The sequence below is a fragment of the Coptis chinensis genome, chromosome 4, assembly GCF_015680905.1.
Source record: "Coptis chinensis isolate HL-2020 chromosome 4, ASM1568090v1, whole genome shotgun sequence".
Classification (NCBI taxonomy): Eukaryota; Viridiplantae; Streptophyta; class Magnoliopsida; order Ranunculales; family Ranunculaceae; genus Coptis; species Coptis chinensis.
The window spans coordinates 76,390,384-76,400,655 of NC_141459.1; the positions used below are offsets into that span (position 1 = coordinate 76,390,384).

The 10,272-nt window shown below is 35.5% G+C and overlaps 1 pseudogene; it reads left to right on the plus strand.

Annotated features, from left to right (window-relative positions):
• The first annotated feature begins 5,074 nt into the window (after nt 1–5,074).
• Nucleotides 5,075–8,085, plus strand: LOC147504863 (uncharacterized; annotated as a pseudogene).
• The last annotated feature ends 2,187 nt before the right edge of the window (nt 8,086–10,272 follow it).

Here is a 10,272-nt window from a genome sequence, read left to right on the forward strand (position 1 = left end):
AAATGCTTCAAAAGATTCATTTCTTCCACCAGAATCCTCATGAATCCTTTTTAGAGGCCTGGAATCGTTTCACTAATCTTCTCATTGAGTGTCCACATTATAACCTTGCGAAAGACACGCTTGTTCGTGCCTTTTTCAAAGGGCTTTTACATCACTGTAGGGTGGATTTCCCATCACTGAATAGATGACACGTGTATGGGAAATAACCTAACACTATAGATGTCCAGAATGAGATGAGGACCATCATATCAGTTCTGTGAATAAGTGATCTCGTGCTTAGCACGAGTATTTAGTGGACATGTGTCAGGCACATGATTGATTGCCTTCAAACATAACAGTTACCCGGTCGTTAGGGCCGATATAAGCAGGTTCTGAACGTAAGAAACGAAGATCCGATCTTTGATGATAAGAAAGGAATCGTGATGACATATCTTAGGAGTTACCTTTTAGATATAATCTTCCCATACACGATGGGACATTATGATCAACAATGAAACTTATCTCTCATAAGATATGGTCTAGATTCAGACTTCCATAAGAAGAGGAATCCTAATAGAAAGGCAGAGTCTAAAGATGGAAGGGAACTCACAAGCGGTGAGGACAGCCCTAATCCTAGGACTCTCGTCGCCCTTCCTATATAAGCCATAGAGATTCGCTCTTAGGAACTACAAAAAATAGGGTTGATTCTTCTAATTAACAAAGGAGATACGTAGGCAGCTGTCAGATGGTTCAACCCTAAACTCACCATCATTTTATCCCTTCTCTATTCAGCAAAGGCTTCTAGATCACAAGGCACAAAGGAAGATCAGGAGATACTCAGAATTTCCCCTATAATCACCATAAAGAGGTTTTTGATATAATGACTGGGGGTAGTTTATTTAGTAAAGGAGCCTCAGAGGCTTATAGCACTACTAAAAAAAAGGGTTTTTATCTCGGTTCTAAAATTAGCCTTATCTCGGTTCTGCTGATAAGAGAGATAATATGTCCTGTAAATGAGATAATATGTCCTGTAATTTAGGTACTAACTCTGAGTATAAATCTGTTATCTCGCCTCTTACTTAACCGAGATAAAATATATGGATTTTACCACTGGTGGATAGGAACTGATATAATAAGAAATTTCATTTATCTCACCATTGTGGAACGGATATAATAGGAAATTTCATTTATCTCACCATTCTAGAACTGATATAATAGGAAATTTAATTTATCTCACATTGAACTGATATAATTGATATTAAACCAAATATCTCGTCACTAAAATGATATAATAGCTATTATACCAAATATCTCGGAATAAATTAAAGAAAACAGAAATCCCAAAAAAAATAGAAGTAAAAAAAAAATTGAAATCCCGCTCTACAGTACTCTCTAGCTCAGGAATATCACGAACTCACGATAATGGCAACTGCCGTTCTAATCCCAAGTATCTCGCTCTCTGCTATCTCTTTGTGTATTTTTAATCCCAACTATCTCGCTAACTATCTCGCTCTCCACTATATATCTCTTCGTGTATTTTTAATCCCAGCTATCTCGCTCTCCACTATCCGTGTATTTTGCCCTCTCTTCACCTCTCGCACCAACGACTCAGAAACAATTTCCACTACCCATTTAAACTCCACAGCAGTTCAACAACTTTTCTGGGTTTTTAGGTACTAAAATGATCTTAGATTAAGCTAGGAGATTATATAGTGTTCAAAACTAGTTAGATTTTTGAAAATTCATGTATAAATAAGTTAGTGCCTAACCTTTATAAACTGATTTGCAGTTTTTCCATCAGCTATTCATTCCTTGTTAAAACAAATTGGATTTGAGGAGGTTCTGGTCATCCTGCCTCAACTTGATTTGCTTTTGAGCAGGTATTACTCTTATCTTTTTTTTTCAGATAAGGCCTTCTTGTACGTAGCGAGCTTTTTTCTTGTATCTATGACTATATCAATCTAGTGCTATTATTTAAGGTAACATGATTGCACACAAATAGCTGATGAGAGTATGAGACCAAGCAGATTCTTCCGATTAACCAGAATTGAACTTATTCCACCGGCTGGCTTTGTCTTCATTATTTAAAATAAGAATCATTCATTCTATTTCCAGTTCGTCTGTGCCTTTTCCTTGGTATTTGAACTTCTAGTTTTCAGAACACCCATCGGAGTTAAGAATAGATCCAGCCCTGTAGTATTAGAAGAAATAGCGTTATCGATAAGCTTGTTAACGAGTTGCCCTCCATAAGACGAAGCGAACTTTGTGTCTAATAACATGATTAACAGAAACATTGGCTGCTAGTGGAAGCAATGAGGCATTGATGTACAAATGGTCAGTCACCTGATAATTTAGAGTTCTGGCCACCCAAAGTCAAATACTACTTTTAAATGTCGAAAGCTACCTTTTGCACAACCCCTTAGTATTCTTATGTGGTCTTGGTAAACTGCATTTTGCTTGGTAATTCATAGCTTTGCAATCTATGTTACTTTATTGCAATCTGTTAAAATTGCAACCCTCATAAGTTTAGCTTTCAGGGTAGACTTCTGCCCTTGCAACTTGGTTTTACGTAAGTTGAGAATGCAAGGTTTTCGTCATGAAATTTTGTATTTGGATAGTAGAACCATTTGATATGCTTTCTCAATTGTAAATAGGTTCACTCTTGTTTTTTCATCTTGTTTATTGCCATTGTTATATCCTGAGTAGTGAATTAGCGACTAAACATTTTATTTATTTATTTGCAGATCTTTTATCACTTCCCGGCCAGTCCTTGTTAGAATCGAATTGGACAAGAGAAGGTCCTGATTGCTTCGCTCCAACTTGGGTTGCTTTTAGAGTTGGTACACTTCTATCTTCTTTATCTGATTAAGTTTAATCTTTTTGGGTTAACCTTTGTTCATGTGTATATGACTTTATCAATTTTGTTTTGTGTACATGAGTGTGAGGAAACATGTTTTCTGTTATGCACCTTTGTTTTTGGATAGTACAACCATTTTTTTATTGGTCAATAGTCCATACATTTATAGTTTTAGTTGTTACTCACTTAAAATGTTGCACTATTGAATTCAAGTATTGTTACTTTATTGTGTATATGCATGAATAACTATTAATTCAGTAAGTTAACTTTGATTCTCATAGCATAGGTTTTACTTTCAATGATGTTGATATATAGTTTTACCTAAAAAAGAGGAAAACCTGTTTTTGTACGTCTAGTTAAGCTATAAAATGAAGAAGTAACATGGTTACGCATGAATTCTAGTTTGTTCACCTCGTTATTTGTCTGTATGTATTAAATAGCTAGTACCGAGCAACCCCTGACCATATAATACGTAGCATTATTAATGTTTTATTAGAAATAAAGCCTGGTCATGTAGTGTTCTTGTTAGATTTCATATCTGGCATATTTGTGGGGGATTAAAAAATGCCTTTTGATTACTTTGTTAACTGAACAACAATACCATTTTACATTCAGATTACTCTTTGACACATTCAAAATGGATAAGGGTTGGATGTCCAAGGATAAGTTATCTATTGAATTCCAAGTAGGGGTTCAGAATTTTCTACAGTTTTGCGGGGCCCTTTGGTGAGGGAAATCCTATCGATGTCCATGCAAACTATGCAGGAATGTCAAGAAATTGATGGAACTCGACGTTAAAAATCATTTGTATTTCAATGGCATGTGCCAAAGTTATATTACATAGACATGGCATGGGGAAAGAACAACAAGTGCAGCTCCCTCGTATATGGATACAGATGAGCCTTCCCATCATCATTTTGAGTGGGAGCCTGTAGAGGATGCAGCTGAAATAGGGGTAATAAAAGGGCCGGGCCGGGCTAGCCCGCCCCTCAAACCATAAAAGCCCTCATGATTGAGGGGGGTCAGCCCACCCCTATTTGATATTGAGGGCCGGGTCGAGTAGGGTCAAGCATGAAAACTCAAGCCCTTAACCCGCCTCTCGACCCTCATTTTTGAGGGCCAAATGAGGGCCGGGTCGGGCCCGATCTAATTATACTTCACTAGTTTACTATTTTTTTGTGATTTTTTTTTTGGTAATTGATTTAATAATATGTATATAAGTATACAAAACTAATTATTATATCTTTAGAAAAAAAAAAAGATAGAGATGGTAGAAGAGATGATATTCTTAAAATATCTACATTTTGCATACTTAACTATGTTGTTAGGTTGGATTTGCTTTATGTATGACTTATATACATATCATTAAATCAACTACAAAAGTGCATATATTATATTATGTTATAATTTATCCCCTATTGAAAACTAATTTAATGATTTTTTTATACAATTTAGATAATTATAATATAATACATAAATATAATGTAAAATAACAAGAAAATGTGGTTTTCTTTTAGGGTTTACACAAATATATAGTATAATACATAAATTATCACCCCTATTTTGGGTTTACACAAAATAATCATAGTTCACTTTTCTTTTTATATTTGACCTCTTTTACTCAAATTACAAAATACCCCATATGATATGTGGTAAACTACTATTATTAAACATCATTTGTAGTGAAAATATTTAGTTTAAATAGAGATAATTGTGGTACCCTACATATATAATGTAAAAAAAAATATATATATATATATCTTATCGGAAAAAAAAAATATTGAGGGCCAAGTGAGGGCTTGGAAGGGCCAAATGCGGGCCGGGCCTATGCTCCAGAACCTAGACCCTAGCCCGCCCCTAATAAGCATGAGGGCAGGGCCAGCCCGCCCCTCAAATCTGTGAGGGCCAACTTTTGAGGGTTTTGATGCGTATTTTTTAGGGCCGGGTCGGGCCGGGTTGAGGGCCTGAGGGCCAAATTATCACCCCTAAGCTGAAACAACAAAATTGGTTCAGGCCGCGCGAGATTAGTATGTGGGTAACCCTGAAATGATTAAGAAGTTGCTTAAAGATGCTGAGGAACCTTTGTATAGAGGATGTTCAAAGTATACGAAGTTATCTACCACTGTTAACTTGTTCAATCTGAAAGCGAAGAGTGGGTGGTCCGACAAAAGCTTCACAAAGATGTTACAAATGATGAGAGACATGTAACCAAGCGAAAAGAATATATTGCCCAAAAATATGCGTGAGGTTAAAAAGACATTGGCAGTGTATGGAATGAAATATGAGAAGATAGATGTGTGTCCCAATGATTGCATACTATATCGGAAAGGGTTTAGTGGCAGAAAGACATGCCCTACATGTGGACTTTCAAGATATAAGTTGAAGGATAATATGATTGAGCAAAGTAATGGTTCGCCTACAAAAGTTTTGTGGTATTTTCCACCGATCCCTAGATTTGAAAAGATGTTCCAATTAGCAGAGACAGCGAAAAATTTAACATGGCATGCCAATGAGAGAGAAGTCGATGGGCAACTACGTCACCCAGCAGACTCACCCGCATGGAAGCTAGTAGATGATAAGTGGCCAGAGTTTGGAGCAGAACCAAGAAACCTTTGCTTAGCACTTTCGGCAAATGGAATCAACCCACATAGCTCTCTTAGTAGTAAATATAGTTGTTGGCCTGTTGTGTTGGTCACTTATAATCTTCCTCCGTGGTTTTTCATGAAAAGGAAGTTTATGATGTTGACAATGTTGATTTCGGGTCCACATCAACCTGGAAATGACATTGACATATACTTAGCACCTTTGATCGAGGACTTGAAAAAATTGTGGAAGAAAGGGGTTAAGATTTATGATGCTTTCCAATGACAAAAATTTACACTAAAGGCTATTCTCTTGTGGACAATTAACGATTTTCCTGCATTTAGTAATTTTTCCAGTGCTTGTGTTAACGGCTATTATGCTTGTCCGATATGTGGTGAACACACAGATTCTTGCAGATTGAAGCATTGCATGAAGAATGTGTACATGGCTCACAAAATATATCTTCCGGAAGAGCATCCGTATCGAAAGCAAAAAAAGGTATTTAATGGTAAATGTGAGTTTCGATCCGCACCAACACCACTCACCGGTGTGCGTATACGGAAGAAGGTTAAAACACTTGTAACTTTTTGGGGCAAAAGTGACGAGTCAAAAAGGTTAAGAGCAAATATTGTTCATGATGATGTAACACGTTGTTGAAGGAAGAGGTCGATTTTTTTCAGGCTTGTGTATTGGAGACATTTACTTCTCCGACATAACTTGGATGTCATGCATACTGAGAAAAATGTTTGTGATAGCATTATTAGGACCTTGCTTAACATTAAGGGGAAAACGAAGGATGGGGTTGCTTCTCGTCGTGATCTTAAGGAGATGGGTTTGAGAAAGGAATTGGCACCAGAAAGAAAAAGGATTGAGAACATAACTGCCACCAGCTTGTTACACATTATCCAAAGCGGAGAAATTACGAGTTTGCAAAACCTTGCATGAGCTAAAAGTTCCTGAAGGTTACTCATCTAATTTCAGGCCACTTGTTTCAATGGAAGATTTAAAATTAGGTGGTCTGAAATCCCACGATTGTCATGTGCTGATGCAACAATTGCTTCCGGTGGCAATAAGATCTGTGTTGCCAAAGCATGTGAGATATGTAATTATTAGATTCTGCTTCTTCAATGCCATTTGTGCGAAAGTAGTCGATTTGCAGAAATTACGTGAAACTCAAAAAGAATTAGTAATCACATTATGTCTTCTGGAGAAATACTTTCCACCATCTTTCTTTGACATTATGGTTCATTTAATCGTACATCTTGTGAGAGAAGTCCAACTTTGTGGTCCAGTTTTCTTTCGATGGATGTACCCATTTGAGAGGTAAGTTTGCCGAATATCATTTATAGTTCAAATTATACCAAGTTAAATATAGGAAATTCCATCAATATTCCTTTTCTTTTTGTTAAGGTACATGAAGGTTTTAAAAGGCTATGTAAGAAATCGTAATCGTCCAGAAGGTTGCATTGCTGAATGTTATATTGCAGAAGAAACAATTGAGTTTTGTAGTGAGTTTTTATCTGATTTGGGTGTTGTTGGTACTCCACATGTTGAAAGCAACACAGCCAAGGAGATTGTTTCTGGAAAGCCTCCATCAGGTGGTGATTTGGTAGTTGTCGGCCGGAAGTCCTTAGAGGAAGCACATGGTTATGTGTTACACAATACAAATGTTGTTGAACCTTATATCGAGTAATGACATTTCAAATACATTTGAGGAGTTCAATTTTTTTTTCTAATTTTTCTGTCATATCTAACCAGAGTTGGTGTTCATAATTTGTAGGGAGCATATGAACTACTTAAGGAAAAACCATCCCCGTCAATCAAAAAGCCAAAAGTGGTTACATGATGCACATATTAGTACTTTTAGTGATTGGTTAAGAAAAAGGGTGAGTTACTAAACAACTTGAATTTTTTATTTACTACTCTAATAAGCATAACTAATTTTATAAAGAACACATGTTTCAAATGAAAGGAGCATCCCTAGTAACAATGTCTCGAAAACCTTACGTTGGATAGCTCAAGGTCCTCATATACATGTATTGAAATATCACAATTATGTGATTAATGGTTGTCGTTTCTCCACAAAGGATCGTGATGCGCCACGAGTCAATCAGAATAGTGGAGTGAGTTTAGTTGCCAGTGGAATGTAGATAACAAGTGCAAGAGATAAAAATCCACTCCTTTTAGAAAGTTGCTACTATGGTGTTATTACCGAAATATGGTTGCTTGATTACACTAAGTTCAAACTCCCAGTATTCAAGTGTGATTGGGTTGAGAATCAGAATGGCATCAAGGTAGATGACTTGGGTTTTATACTGGTTGATCTTGGTAGAATTGGGTACAAATTTGATTCTTTCGTCTTTGCCTCTCAAGTGAAGCAAGTTTTCTATGTACCGGATCAGATTGATCCTAAATGGTCAGTTGCCCTAGCAACTCCTCAGAGATATTATGATCATGATAATGAGAATGAAGATGATGACTTCATTGATGATGGTATTGGAGACAACATTCGCAATGAAGTATTTCCAGATATGGAATCTCTGGATGTGAATGACGATGAACAATCAATGTATGGACGTGAAGATTGTGAGGGGATCTGGATTGCTCACAAGCCTTCAAAGAAAAGAAAATCCCATAAACGAAACATTTCAGCTCTATTTATTTGATTATTGTATCTTTTATTTTCTTTTTCTTTTATGTTAGTTCTAATAGTGTAGCTTGAATTTTCGTATTTAGGAGAATCTTGAGATGATCCGAATAAAACTAATAAAGCTTTCGGGGCCCTTGTTTATATTCAATTGTCTTGTTTATCTTGGTATTTTCATGTCATTGCTTGGTCATAATTCTCAGGCGCAGGTTTTTTATTTTAATTTTGCACTTCTCTGCCTTTTTTTTTTTTTTTGGTAAAGATAGTCTCTGCCTTTGCTTTGTTGGAAATGCTTTTGGGATGCATTAGTTTCCTATATTTTTGTTTAGATTGTTGATTCAACTGTCCATTTTCTTCGAAATTAGAAAATTGACCGTTAATCTGTCGTACACTAAAATTTCTACATAGATTTAACATGTGTTGTGCATTTTTATTTTTGCCATGTAGGTTATCATGGGTACAGAAGAAGATGGCCAATCAAATGACAACCGAAAAAGGAACCATGCAACCGAAAAATCGAAAAAGGGAAACATGAAAAGAGGAACAACAATAATGATTGAGCTTAACAAGAAATGGGATGAAAATAAAATTAGAGTTGTCTATGATGAAAAAGGAAGGCCAAATAATCGGGTAGTACGGAGAAAACTTGCTGGTATGGAAGGTGCATTGGCAAGGTCCAAGGTACCATTGAGTGAATTTGAAACTTGGCATGATTTACCAGAACCTTTGAGAGATGATTTATGGGAAGCAATGCAGGTACGTAATCGTATAATTTTATGTACTTTATATTATGAACAATTTGTTTTTTGCTCTTCTTCCTAAAGCTGAGGTCTTACATGCTTTTTTATGTCTAGCAAATATTTGATATTGATCCAAATTGTATGGATAAAGTCATATCATCCATTGGGGAAAGATGGAGGACTTTCAAGACCAATTTGACTAGGAAATATATTACTCCTTACATAAATGACCGCAGCCTACTGGAGAAACCACCAAAAATTTATGATTTTATTCGTCAAAATGACTAGGAACAGTTTGTGAAGTCAAGATTGACAGATGAGTTTCAGGTATGTTGATAAACATAAAATTGAATAGTTTACCTACGAAATGAACGATGAAACGCATAACGTAAGTAAACTAAAAACTATGTTATGTGTCTATATTTATCAAAGATTCTACTATCAATTCTATCGAAATAGAGTGGAGTAACAAATTCGTTCCACTCCTAGTCCTTCCGCATGCTGTGTTTTCTACGTATAAATACTCTTATCTCTAAAGTCTAATGAGAGATTTACGAAGTGGCAAGTAGACTACGATGCAACTACCCACAAGATGCAACTAGTCGACTATTAGAACAACTATGGAATGCTACGTTGATTCTATGATAAGGAGTTAGAGGGGGATTGATTCCACCTTAACTCGACTTAATCCTACTAACCATTTAATCGTTGTAATCCGAATTGAGCGCCATGCAGAACAATATGGTTACTCCTAATCCCTAATTACACATGGCATTCATACCAATTCATAACTAGTATGTGAGCGATTAAACCCATTCTCATGGTGAACTAATCGTTTCTAGAGTGGAAAGGAAATTACTTACGACTACTCTACGATAATCGAATCAAGCTTTCCTCAAGGCTTCTCAACCCCCTCAATGGAGGTTTAGCCGAGAATCATCACGCTATCATTCCCAATGGAGTTCAAACAAGACATGATATAAAGATTGAAACTTTGCTTGTTTAAACCCAATTCAAAACTACTAATGCAATAATTGAATTAAACTAATAATGACAATTACTTGAATCTGCGAATTGAAACTAAACAATTAATGGAAATGAAACTAACTTATGGAGAACACTATTTTCTTAATCTAATGAATAATAAAACAATGATTCAAATACTAAATTAATAATCTACTTGTTCTAAAGTAATTAATTTAACATAAAATTAGATCTATAAATTGAAATGACAAAAATCGAAATTGATAAAAATAATTATTTTATTTATCAAACTAATTAAGAATAATGATTCTAAGAGTTTAATCTAAAACAAGAATTGAATTTAAAACTAAACTTAATTTTATTACATGAAAACTAGATCTATAATTATCTATAGTTTTAGGTCTAACTAGCTACCATTAACTATCTACCATTAACAAAGAGCTAAGCTTTTGTTTTTATACTTTCAGATCCAAAAATCGTGC